Source organism: Schistocerca cancellata, chromosome 2, assembly GCF_023864275.1.
Source record: "Schistocerca cancellata isolate TAMUIC-IGC-003103 chromosome 2, iqSchCanc2.1, whole genome shotgun sequence".
Classification (NCBI taxonomy): Eukaryota; Metazoa; Arthropoda; class Insecta; order Orthoptera; family Acrididae; genus Schistocerca; species Schistocerca cancellata.
This window is the reverse complement of record NC_064627.1, coordinates 735,428,168-735,441,599: the sequence shown is the minus strand read 5'-3', so window position 1 is coordinate 735,441,599 and position 13,432 is coordinate 735,428,168. Positions and strand designations below refer to the sequence as shown.

The 13,432-nt window shown below is 42.5% G+C and overlaps 1 non-coding gene across 1 annotated transcript; it reads left to right on the top strand.

Annotated features, from left to right (window-relative positions):
* The first annotated feature begins 4,175 nt into the window (after window positions 1-4,175).
* Trnat-ugu (transfer RNA threonine (anticodon UGU)) lies at window positions 4,176-4,249 on the top strand. The gene has a single exon. It is a non-coding gene; the product is annotated as a tRNA-Thr (tRNA).
* Window positions 4,250-13,432: the final 9,183 nt, after the last annotated feature.

The following is a 13,432-nucleotide window of genomic DNA, read 5'->3' as shown; positions in this document are numbered from 1 at the left end:
ACGGACCACTACTAATAACACAGTTTTGCATGTTTTACATACATCACGAAAGCCTCAAATATGAGAGGAAATTTAAATCATGGAACATAAATATGCACACAAGTGGCGTGTGTGGAAAGCGCGCGTAAAAGAGACGGGCAATAATGAAACAATTTGATTTTACTCCATTGCAAAATAGATGTTCCCGAGCAAAATTTCAATAACAGTATGTCATCGTATATTCCACAAATGGATGCTGCCTGCGTTTAAACTAAAGGTTAGAGCTTCATATAAAATTCTCTTGTGACAAAAATTTGTAATTTATTGGGGCTTGCGCGTACGTGTGTGCATGGTGGCTCTTTCAAGGTGGAAACAAAATGCTGAAGAACGCAGGAATGACTCATTACTTTCAGAAATGCAACGTGATATGACATTGATTAAATTGCCTAGAACAGGCATTTTTCCAGGAAGAGATCTCAAAGTCCTGATGAGATTATTAAAGGAAAAGCAAGTCAAGCGATGACCATACTTTAACTCCGTCCTTTACAGTGTCAGTTATTGTAAATTTGAAACGATGACCAGTGTGTACTGATTAAACAGATAATGTGCAGATGACAAAAATAAATTTATAATATTACTACTGAAGGGAACTTAAACACTTTGTGAATGATTAACATATGAGATAATTACTTCACGAACTTGCAGTACCTTTCATTTCACCTTATAGTTTGTAGGAAATACAACGTAAAAGCCAAACAGTTTCCAGTACTATTTATATTAATTTATTGTAATATAGGTCCACATCTAACACAGGTACAGTAAATGACTTCACATTCGCTTTTAATCGTAGGCCTGACACTATTTAATTCATTTACATAATGCGGTATTTGTATCATTCTGACGCACATACAAAGACGTAATGCAATGTATTAACAAAAACATGGTATTAAGTTAATATTACGCACAACCTTCTTACGGTTCGCGTTGAGCTGCGTTACACCAGCAGCACTGAGAAAGTGTTGCATAAGGCGAAAAAGGGCAGATTAACAGACGATTTAGAAGAAATTGAGACGTACAGTGCCTTCAAAGAGAAACCAAAATATATAACCTATGAACAAATGCACCTCAAAATATTTGAAATAATTGCTTTTCACATTTATCTAATGTACCGTAAACATGCAGTTTTAGGTATGTAAACTCTCTACATGATACACAAGATCCTCTCAAAATTACAGTACATAAAATTGAGAACCATGATCGATAATATTTTGCTGATTACTTACTCTTTGATGCACATTAATGTTTTGTTGTTATTTCTGTCGATTTAAATGAAGGGCAGGTTCCAGCATCAAACAAACACTTCTCTCTCGGATCAGTGATAATTCACAGGTGTCATTCGACCGATATGAACGCAGTGATGAAAAAATTCCATACAGTAGTATGGGAAGTTCTAACGAGATCGAAGTGTCGTTTCTGACAATAGCAGTACCATTTTGTCTGCTGCTGTAGCATACAAGTGACTATCTGTAAGATGTGTTTTCATTTATCATTCTTTTAATTGTATTTATAATTGTATTTATTTTCTCTGGCTCAGAGTAAATACCTGAATCAAAACATCTCGGCTATGGGATGAATAATTACAGAATAAAGAAAACACTGCCAGTAACCAACAGTCCAATGTACCTTTGAGAGTTTTGTGGTTTGTCACTTGCATTTTGCTGTTATGTTGAAAGTCTTTTGACAATGGAACCTAAAAAATAATATACATGTTTCGCTATAGTCATTAACGACATATAGCCTATCTTGAAATGGTTAGTCTTTCTGGTGCTCACTGAGTGAGTGATGTTATCTGTTATCCAATTTGTGCATAGTACACCGAAGAGTCAAAGAAACTGGTACACCTGCCTAATATCGTATAGGGCCCCGCGAGCACACCGAAGTGCCACAGTACGACGTGGCATGGACTCGACTAATGTTTCAGTAATGCTGGAGGAAACTGACACTATGAATTCTGCAGGGCTGTCCAAAAACTGTAAGAGTAAGAAGGGTTGGAGATCTCTTCTGAACAGCACATTTCAAGGCAACCCAGATACGCTCAATAATGTTCATGTCTGGAGAGTTTGGTGGGCAGAGGCAGTGTTTAAACTCAGAAGAGTGTTCCTGGAGCCACTCTGTAGCAATTCAGGACGTGTAGGGTGTTGCGTTGTCCTGCTGCCATTGCCCAAGACCGTCGCAATGCACAATCGACATGAATGGATGCAGGTGACCAGACAGGATGCTTACGTATGTGTCACCTGTCAGAGTCGTATACAGGCGTATCAGGGGTCCCAAATCACTCGAACTGAGCACGATCCACACCATTACATAGACTCCACCAGATTGAACAGTGCAGGGTTCATGAGGTTGTCTCCATCCCCGTACACGTCCATCAGCTAGATACAATTTCAAACGACTCATCTGACCAACTGGCAACGGCCTCGCCTCAGCGGATACACCGGTTCCCGTCAGATCACCGAAGTTAAGCGCTGTCGGGAGTGGCCGGCACTTGGATGGGTGACCATTTTTCGGGGTGCACTCAGCCTCGTGGTACCAATTGAGGAGCTACTCGACCGAATAGTAGCGGTTTCGGTCAAAGAAAACCGTCATAACGACCGGGAGAGCGGTGTGCTGACCACACGCCCCTCCTATCCGCATCCTCAGTGAGGATGACACGCCGGTCGGATGGTCCCGATGGGCCACTTGTGGCCTGAAGACGGAGTGCCATCCGACCAGGCAACATGTTTCCAGTCATCAACAGTCCAATGTCGATGTTGACGGGCCCACGCGAGGCGTAAGGCTTTGTGTCGTGCTGTCATCAACGGTAGACGAGTGGGCCTTCGGCTCCGAAAACATATATCGATTATGTTTCGCTGAATGGTTCGCACGCTGACACTTCTTGATGGCCCAGCACTTAAACCTGCAGCAATTTGCGAAAGGATCGCGCTCTGTCACGTTGAACGATTGTCTTCAGTCGTCGTCGGCGCCGTTCTTGCACGATCTTTTTCCGGCCGCTGCGATGTCGTACACTGTATGTTTTACCGGATTCCTTTGTATTCATGGTACACTCGTGAAATGGTCGTACGGGAAAGCCCCACTGCAAAGCTACCTCGGAGATGCTATGTCCCATCGCTCGTGCGCCGACTATAACACCACGTTCATCCTCGCTTTAATCTTGGTAACCTGCCTTTGCATCAGAAGTAACTGATCTAACAACTGAGCCAGAGACTTGTTTTATATGGACGTTGCTGACTGCAGTGCAATGTTCTGCCTGTTTACATATCCCCGTATTTGAATATGCATGCCCATCCCGATTTCTTTGACGCTTCAGTGTATCAATAGTATTTACAGTGATGGTAGGTTACATTTATCAGGCCCTTAAACATGAACCCAATTATACTCTCGATTGAAAACTACAGAGCGCTGTGATTGCCCTTTCCCGAACTGTAAATTTCATGTTTTGTGACCGAAGGGAGTTCTGCCACAGTGATGATTCCTACTTCTGGCTTATGTACAACGTTTTCAATGTGATACTTCCACTCCATTCTGAGAAATTTTTGCTTGAAAGTGTAATTTTGATTATCTGATGATAAAATTCATACTTTCCATCCTGAAACTACTTTTCCTTACTGGATATAATGGAAGATTACGAATCTCGTATTATTTTTTCCAGACACAGCAGAGAATCACAAGTCACCGAAGGGGCATCAAATAGAAAGACTTGCACTGTACCACGAAAGAACCCCAGACGGTGTCTTGCCTCCAGTAGTGCCATACGGTAATTCCAATTTAAAAGCAAAGAGTGTGTTTACAACGTCCGGTTGCTGCATTTCTTCTATATGACACTTGCACAAAACATTACACGTATTAAATGATGACTAACTGAAAACCTCAGCTGCCGACAGGTGTTCTTGATATACCTCGATGTGGACAGCTGAATATGTGTGCCCCGCCCGGGACTCGAACCAGGATCTCCTGTTTGCATGGCAGAGGCTCTATCCATCTGAGCCACCGAGGACACAGATGAATAGCGAGTAATGAGTGGGTAGGCAAATGTCTATAAGGTACAATACGTATGTAGAATGGTGGACAGTTGGGAATGTGATTCTCACGGGAAGCGTGCAAGGGATAAGTCCCTGCAGTCGCGCTATTCATCTGTGTCCTCGGTGGCTCAGATGGATAGAGCGTCTGCCATGTAAGCAGGAGATCCCGGGTTCGAGTCCCGGCCGGGGCACACTTTTCAGCTGCCCACTTCGAGGTCTATCAGCAACACCTGTCGGCAGTAGAGGTTTTCAGTTAGTCATCATTTATTGCTGGGAAAAGCTGCACGGTCATCAACAGTAACTGTTCTTTCAAGAACAAGTTACTGTCTTCGTATATATAGTTAAAGGCTACCCAGCCATTGACCTTCGTCTGTGCGAATGCGCACAGGTTGCCCAAACTCTTACGGGAATCGCCAAAGCGTGCGGGAGTAATGAGTGGGTGGGCAAATGTCTATAAGGTACAATACATATGTAGAATTGTGGACAGTTGGGAATGTCTTACGGGAAGCGTGCAAGGGATAAGTCCCTGCAGTCGCGCTATGCATCTGTGTCCTCGGTGGCTCAGATGGATAGAGCGTCTGCTATGTAAGCAGGAGATAACGGGTTCGAGTCCCGTTCGGGGCACACATTTTCAGTTGTCCACACCGAGGTACATCAACAACACTGTCGGCAGCTGAGGTTTTCAGTTAGTCATCATATATTCCAGGAAAAATCTGCACGGTCATCAACAGTAACTGTTCTTTCAGGAACAAGTTACTGTCTTCGTATATATTAGACGTATTATTTGATCATATTGAGGGAAGAAGTTGGTACTTCAGTCTGGGCTGAGAACCACCTCTTATTCTGATACGATTTTTGCATAAACGGGAAAAAATAAATATTTTCCTTGGAATAAGTAACATTTAGTGTTAGTTTGTGTCATTAAGGAAGGATTACGTCCGCAGTGTTCCATTGTTCTTGAAACTAATTCTTTTCTGAGTTGTTGCCTTAATCTTTAACAAACAGTAGTGTATAATTAATTATGGGAAGCAAATTATTACACTCTTTCACTTTCGTTTTAAACTGCTTCTTTCTTCAGGGTCTTTTCTACCATAACCACAGGTACGTCTTTGCTTTAGTATTAGCAAATAATGTAACATTCTGTACGCTAATGTGTGTCTTGAGAGCATAAACATATATTGGAAAACTAGGAAGGAACACCAGTACTCCACAATTCGCCTTCTGCTTCTACTGCAATAGTACTACTACCTGCTTTCGGATTTTAGAATAGATTAAAGCTAATGCGTAGTTTTCAGAACGGTTTATGAACAACAGGTTCTGTTAGCCCTGCACGCACGCGTCCTCACTACTTGAATCTGCAGTTATAGCTGAGACTTGCAGGGGAACTTGGAGCTTGCTCCCCCCCCCCCCGCCCCCTTCATCACCCACCCTTCAGCCCTTCAGCGACGTTGCGTCGCAGCAGCTCCAACCACGCTACGTTGCGAAGTTGCCCGACATGCGCACGCTTCGAATTCCTTAATAGATACAGCAGATTCCACTTACAGATCGCTCGCAGCGTGCGTTGAATACATTGCGGAGGTTTCTACGTGACCATCGGTGGCATGGCTCGAGCGTAATGTATCCGGCACCAGAAAAGGGCTCGCACAGTTTTCGCTAGCTGAAATTTTGAACTTTCAAATTTTACTCTCTGCAGTCACAGACTATATTTTCCGTTTGATATTTTCACCTTTTTCAATTTTTTATTCACACGAATCACGCACTGCCTGATTACTTTTCGTTTTAATATCAACGCAACCCATATACATTTGAAGAAATGGAAATTTCATACTTGTTTAAATTGTGGTGAGCGCCTTGTTTTCGCAAAATTGGCTTTCTATTGCGACAATTTACTCACTTTCTTACTTTCTTCCGTAACAGTTTTCACCATTTTCCTCTGGCTACAAAGATTGCAGTGTGAAAATTCAAGATTGTTTTGGTCCAGTAACGGTTCCGGAATTATTAGAATTTCCCTATGATTATCCATCATAGCAAGCAGTCTTTAGGACGTCTAGCGCGCGTGTCTCGTAGAGCATCAGTTGAGTCATCGGTAATGGAGGATTCAGCATCGAAATGTATTTAGATTTGTCAATGGATAGAGTTCTATCGCGCATCACTGGCCCTCCTGTAACGCCAGATACATTCACAATCAAGACCAAACAAAGCACTGCACTTTGTGAGACTACTAGCATATGACGAACGTTCCGATAAGACGTAAAGCTCCGTAAAGAACGTTACTGTTCGTCCACTATGTGTCTACATTGTAAAGCTTCAAGTTCCTAATATAAGGTCAAACCAAGTTGCAAATGTCAGTACACGCTTGGGGTAAAGAAAATAGAAACAATATACTGAAAAGGAAAATCATGTTCTGTACTGATGAACAAAAGGCTGGAATTCGAAATTGTGGACAATAAGACAGCAAAGAACATAAAAATATAAATTACAAGACAAATCTGAAATTGGGAGAGGTTGTAATTATAAGTGCTGGTAAAGTGGTAAAGGAGACCAATCGTTCGTGCGAGATAAAAGCAGAGCTCACCACCTATCGCATAATCGACAGGATCGATTACGGACCTCTGATACATAGTCGAGTGGAGAGTCTGAAGCAGAGACTCAGACAGTTGTGCGACCGTGTAGGCTGGAGATTCCTCGACTTGCGCCATAGGCTGTAGGGGCTTCGGGTCCGGCTAAATAGATGACGAGGCCATTACATGGAACATGGATAGAGGGGGCTGCCTGGCGTGGACAGGGCAGTTTCTTTAGTTTGCATGGTCTCGGATTAACATAAATAGGGCTTCAGGGTGTAGGTCGAACACAGGAAGAATTTAGATACAGGAACCGTTGGCATAGCAGCTATAAACTGTCGCAGCTTTGTTGGGAAAGTAATAGAACTCCAAGAGCTAATCGACGCACTGATACTCAAATCGTTAGAGGCACTGTAATCCGGCTAAGGCTGGATATAGGCTCAGCTGAAATTTTTGTGAAGGACCCATCGATGCCCAGAAAGTATGGGATAGATACAGTGGACGGTGGCGAATTTTTTCTATTAGAAGTAGTTTGTCTTGTAGCGAAATTTAAGTAGATATTTCCTTTGAGTTCGTATGAGAAGGGATCATTCTTGGAAACCGAAATAAAGGTGGTCGTTACCGAACGCAATTAATGCGTCTGAGCTGAGCATTAAAAGGCAAACGGATCCTTTTACCGACCTCCCATCTGAAATGATACAGTTGCTGAAAGGTTCAAGGAAAACTTGTCTAAATTCAAAAATGTACCCGACTCATACTGTTGTAGTTGTTGTTGACTTCAGTTTACCCTCGATACGCTGTCGAAAATACATATTTATACCCTGAAGTACGCATGAAACATCGTCCGAAATTGTGCTAAACGCATTCGCTGAAAATTATTTCGGGCAGTTAGTTCATGCGTCCTCTCGAATGGTAAACGGTTGTCTAAACATACTTAACCTCTTATCAAGAAATAATCCTGAGCATCAAAACGGATACAAGGATTAGGATAGAAAGAAACAAGGTCGTCATGGTGAAAGTGGATGCCTTAACTACCAAATCGAACCAAATCGAACAAAAGCAAACGAAAAATATATCTATTGAAAAAAGGAGATAGAGATTCTGGTCTTGTGTAAAGCACGCTAGCGACAAGATACAATCAATGCCTTCTCTGGGCGATAGCAATGGAAATGCTATCGATGGCAGTCCTGCTAAAGCAGAGTCTACTAAACACACACTTCCGAAATTTCTCCACCAAAGGAGATGAAGTAAATATTCCAGATTTCAAATCAAGAAAAGCTGCCAACATGAGTAACTTAAAAATAGATATCCTGGGAGTATTGAAGCAACTTAAATCACTTAATAGAAGCTGGTCTTCCGATAAATACTGTATACCACTCAGGTTCCTTTCAGAGTACGCAGACACAATAGCTCCATATTCAACAGTCATACACAATCGCTTGCTCGCCGAATCATTCGTACCCAAAGAATAAAAATGGTTCAAATGGCTCTGAGCACTATGGGACTCAATTGCTGTGGTCATCAGTCCCCTAGAACTTAGAACTAATTAAACCTGACTAACCTAAGGACATCACACACATCCATGGCCGAGGCAGGATTCGAACCTGCGACCGTAGCAGCAGCGCGGCTCCGGACTGGAGCGCCTAGAACCGCACGACCACCACGGCCGGCGTACCCAAAGAATAGAAAGTTAGATACATCAAAACAGTATTCAAGTAAGGCGGTACATGCAAACCGCTAAATTACAAGTCCACATTATTAACGTTGATAGGCAGCCGGATTTTGGAAAGTATGTTGTGTTCGGACTTTATGAATTACCTCGAAGAGAACGGTCTATCGACTGATAGTCAACATGGATTTATAAAACATCGTTCTTGTGAAACACAAATAGCTCGAGAGTGATATTTTCACTCTGCATCGAAGTGTACGCACATATGAAATTTGCTGGCATATTAAAACTGTGTGCTGGACCGAGAATCGAACTCGAGACCTTTGCATTTCCATTGCAAGTGCTCTACCGGCATCAAAATGAGCCGCTAAATGTCTAATAAAAATTAACCGTGTCTTGCCTCAGAGTTGCCAAAATCTTGACAAACATATACATCGAGAAACATATACATTGAAAAAGTTCAAAGACAGGCATCACGTTTTGTACTATCGCGAAATATGGGGGAGAGTGTCACAGAAATGATACCGGATTTGGGCTGGATATCAATAAAAGAAAGGCATTTTCCGTTGCGACGGAATCTCCTCACGAAATTCCAGTCACCAAGTTTCTCCTCCGAATGATAAAATGTTTTGTTGACACAGACCTACATAGGGAGGAACGATCACCACGATAAAATAAGGGAAATCAGAGGACGTACGGAAAAATATAGGTGTTCATTCTTTCCGTGCGCTGTACAAGATTGGAATAATAGAGAATTGTGAAGGTGGTTCGATGAACCCTCTGCCAGGCACTTAAATGTGATTTTCAGAGTATCCATATAGATGTAGTTGTAGAAACAACCAGGTGTTTAAAAGATCACACATCCAAATTGTCCCACTTTTTACATAGGCAAGACAGCCAAATCATTTGCCGTACGACATAATGATCACATGTCAGCTCTTCGGTTAAGAGCAGTGAATCTGCAGTGGCAACTCACCTTTATGACAGCAAATACAACATTCCAAATGTGAAGAAGGCACTCAAAATTTGTTATAGATGCTCGTTTCCAGGCACTCCGCCGTAACATTCTGGCGTTAAAGTTACACGTCAGTCAGTGTTGCCATAGCTGTCCCGTATTGCTAAAATTATTTCCTATTCGTCTTGCTCCGCTTATCTACTTTCCTTGTCGTTTCACGTTCCCGTGAAGCCACGAGACGGCATTCTGTCCCACTGTGCGCAGTGTTTTGGCTATTTAGTGTCGCTCAGATGTCTGCTTCCAGAAGCAAACTATTTCGTGCAGTAATAATCTCTCAAGATTATGGTTAGTTACCTATCAGGAAAAGCACTGTACAGAATAGACGTCTACATACACACTTAGAAATGTGCTAATATTTCGACGGACACCATCAACTTGTATAAAAGTATGTTTGCTACTGTACAGGATGGGCGTATGGGCAGGCGGTGGGCGGTATGGAATGAACAGGGTAATATTTGATAATGGTCATTTATTGGCGAAAGCATGTTGAAAGGGGTTACATAGGCCTAGGGAGGTGAGGGTGAGCCAGAGCATAGAGTTTAGCGAGACATAGTTCGCGAAGCTAAAGAAAGTGGTTGTCTGCCAAAACTAAGTCCACAGTGCCGCAGCACCGGGAGAAGCGGGAGATGTTCACTGCTACTGGGCGCGCATCCGACTCGAGGGTGAGCAAGAATACAAGAGAGCCGGTCCGGCGACGGGCGGCCGGGTATATTCGACGCACCACACGGCTTCCTCCGCCCTGATTGGCCAGGACCGAGCAAACCGTGCGGGTGGCATGGAACTTTCCAGAGCGTTGCCTGCTAAGCGATGCCTGGGGCGGCGTTACCTCGTAAGCACATGAGAGAGGCGCGTGGCCAAGGTGCCCTTCCTCGGTGCTGACTTCCAGTTGCTAACCTGTGGGCAAAAGAATTTACAGGCAGCTAAGACTGCCGGCCGTGGCTTAGCCTAATGGAAAAATGAAGTTAACGCTAGAAAGCTCATGTTGTTGTTGTTGTGGTCTTCAGTCCTGAGACTGGTTTGATGCAGCTCTCCATGCTACTCTATCCTGTGCAAGCTTCTTCATCTCCCAGTACCTACTGCAGCCTACATCCTTCTGAATCTGCTTAGTGTATTCATCTCTTGGTTTCCCTCTACGATTTTTACCCCCCACGCTGCCCTCCAATACTAATTTGGTGATCCCTTCATGCCTCAGAATATGTCCTGCCAACCGATCCCTTCTTCTAGTCAAGTTGTGCCACAAACTCCTCCCCGATTCTATTCAATACCTCATCATTAGTTATGTGATCTACCCATCTAATCATCAGCATTCTTCTGTAGCACCACATTTTGAAAGCTTCTATTCTCTTCTTGTCCAAACTATTTATTGTCTATGTTTCACTTCCATACATGGCTACACTCCATAGAAATACTTTTACAAACGACTTCCTGACACTTACATCAATACTCGATGTTAACAAATATCTCTTCTTCAGAAACGCTTTCCTTGCCATTGCCAGTCTACATTTTATATCCTCTCTACGTGGACCATCATCAGGTATTTTGCTCCCAAATAGCAAAACTTCTTTACTACTTTAAGTGTCTGATTTCCTAATCTAATTCCCTCAGCATTACCCGACCTAATTCAACTACATTCCATTATCCTCGTTTTGCTTTTAGTGACGTTCATCTTATACCCTCCTTTCAAGACACTGTCCATTGCATTCAACTGCTCTTCCAAGTCCTTTGCTGTCTCTGACAGAATTACAATGTCATCGGCGAACCTCAAAGTTTTTATTTCTTCTTCATGGATTTTAATACCTACTCCGAACTTTTCTTTTCTTTCCTTTACTGCTTGCTCAATATACAGATTGAATAGCATCGGGGAGAGGCTACAACCCTGTCTCACTCCCTTCCCAACCACTGCTTCCCTTTCATGTCTCTCGACTCTTATAACTCCCATCTGCTTTCTGAACAAATTGTAAATAGCCTTTCGCTCCCAGTATTTTACCCCTGCCACCTTCAAAATTTAAAAGAGAGCATTACAGTCAACATTGTCAAAAGCTTTCTCTAAGTTTACAAATGCTAGAAACGTAGGTTTGCCTTTCCTTAATCTTTCTTCAAAGATAAGTCGTTGGGTCAGTATTGCCTCAGGCGTTCCAACATTTCTACGGAATCCAAACTGATTTTCCCCGAGGTCGGCTTCTACCAGTTTTTTGATTCGTCTGTAAAGAATTCTCGTTAGTGTTTTGCAGCTGTGACTTATTAAACTGATGGTTCGGTAATTTTCACATCTGCCAACACCTGCTTTCTTTGCGATTGGAATTATTATATTCTTCTCGAAGTCTGAGGGAATTTCGCCTGTCTCATACATCTTGGTCACCAGATGGTATTTTGTCAGGACTGGCTCTCCCAAGGCTGCCAGTAGTTCTAACGGAATGTCGTCTACTCCCAGGGCCTTGTTTCGACTTGGGTCTTTCAGTGCTCTGTCAAACTTTTCACGCAGTATCATATCTCCCATTTCATCTTCATCTACCTCCTCTTCCATTTCCATAATATTGTCCTCATGAACGTCGCCCCTGTATAGACCCTCTATATACTCCTTCCACCTTTCTGCTTTCCCTTCTTTGCTTAGAACTGGGTTTCCATCTGAGCTCTTGATATTCATGCAAGTGGTTCTCTTTTCTCCAAAGGTCTCTATAATTTTCCGGTTGGCAGTATCTATCTTACCCCTCGTGAGATAAGCCTTTACGTCCTTACGTTTGTCCTCTAGCCATCCCTGCTCAGCCATTTTGCAATTCCTGTCGATCCCATTTTTGAGACGTTTGTATTCCTTTTTGCCTGCTTCACTTACTGTAATTTTTGTACTTTCTCCTTTCATCAATTAAATTCAGTATCTCTTCTATTATCCAAGGATTTCTACTAGCCCTCGTCTTTTTACCTACTTGATGCTTTGCTGCCTTCACTACTTAATTCCTCAAAGCTACCCATTCTTCTTCTACTGTATTTCTTTCCCCCATTTCTGTCAATTGTTCCCTTATGCTCTCCCTGAAACTCTGCACAACCTCTGGTTCAATCTGGAACCACGCGACCGCTGCGGTCGCAGGTTCGAATCCTGCCTCTGGCATGGATGTGTATTATGTCATTAGGTTAGTTAGGTTTAAGTAGTTCTAAGTGCTAGGGGACTGATGACATCAGATGTTAATTCCCATAGTGGTCTCAGCCATTTGAACCATTTAATACTATGCAAATACCACCATGCGAGTGGAAACACCGCTCAAACGAGGCATGACTATGGGTAGAAGATTCTTTGGGGGTTTCATGGACATATTGTGATTTATATTATACTCTTGTGCTTTCTTCCTGCTTCATACAAACGAAATTCCTTCGTATGTTGTTTACGATTGAAATTTAATTAGATATTGTTTAACAGATAGGACGATCAGACGGTTTCCGATCGAAGGCTCTACAGTCCATTGTCGATACGCCTATCATGCAAAATCGCCTTCATCATTGTAAGACGTATGCATTGCCGGCGATGGGCGAGGCATGACAGAGTCTCTGACCAGAGAGTAGTATGTAGTTTGTTGTTGCTTGTCGCTAGTCGGCGTGAGTCTGTAGTAGTCAGTCCGAGGTAGTCGTCAGTCCGTGCTAGTAAGCTGTAGTCGACAGGAGTCGGCGCGTGCCTGCGCGTGTCGGCAGTCTGCTCTGGTCGGGACTCTGGAGGATGGGTATTGTTGTAGAAGGTAAAGAAGCAGCCTTGCGCATATCTAGTAATGTATATTAAATGTCAATTTGTATTTTAAAAACAAAAATAAATGTTCCCAATAATAATTTTTATAATATAAAGTAATTTTTTTTAAAGAAAAGCATTCACTTCAATTTAAAGAAAATTTCCATTGCACGATCATTCCCTCCAACAATAATATATATATATATATATATATATATATATATATTCCAGCATTGCACGAAGCTGTGCCAAAAAAAAAGCAAGGTTCTACATAAGAGCAGATATATATATTCGCAGTTTTTATTGAGGTAAGAATTTTTCCTTTTTTTATTCAGAATACAGGGCCGAGGCGCAGCGCTGCTGTCGTCATATAATTTACCAGGTTACTGAATTTCTTTTTTATTATTTCCACGTTTAGGA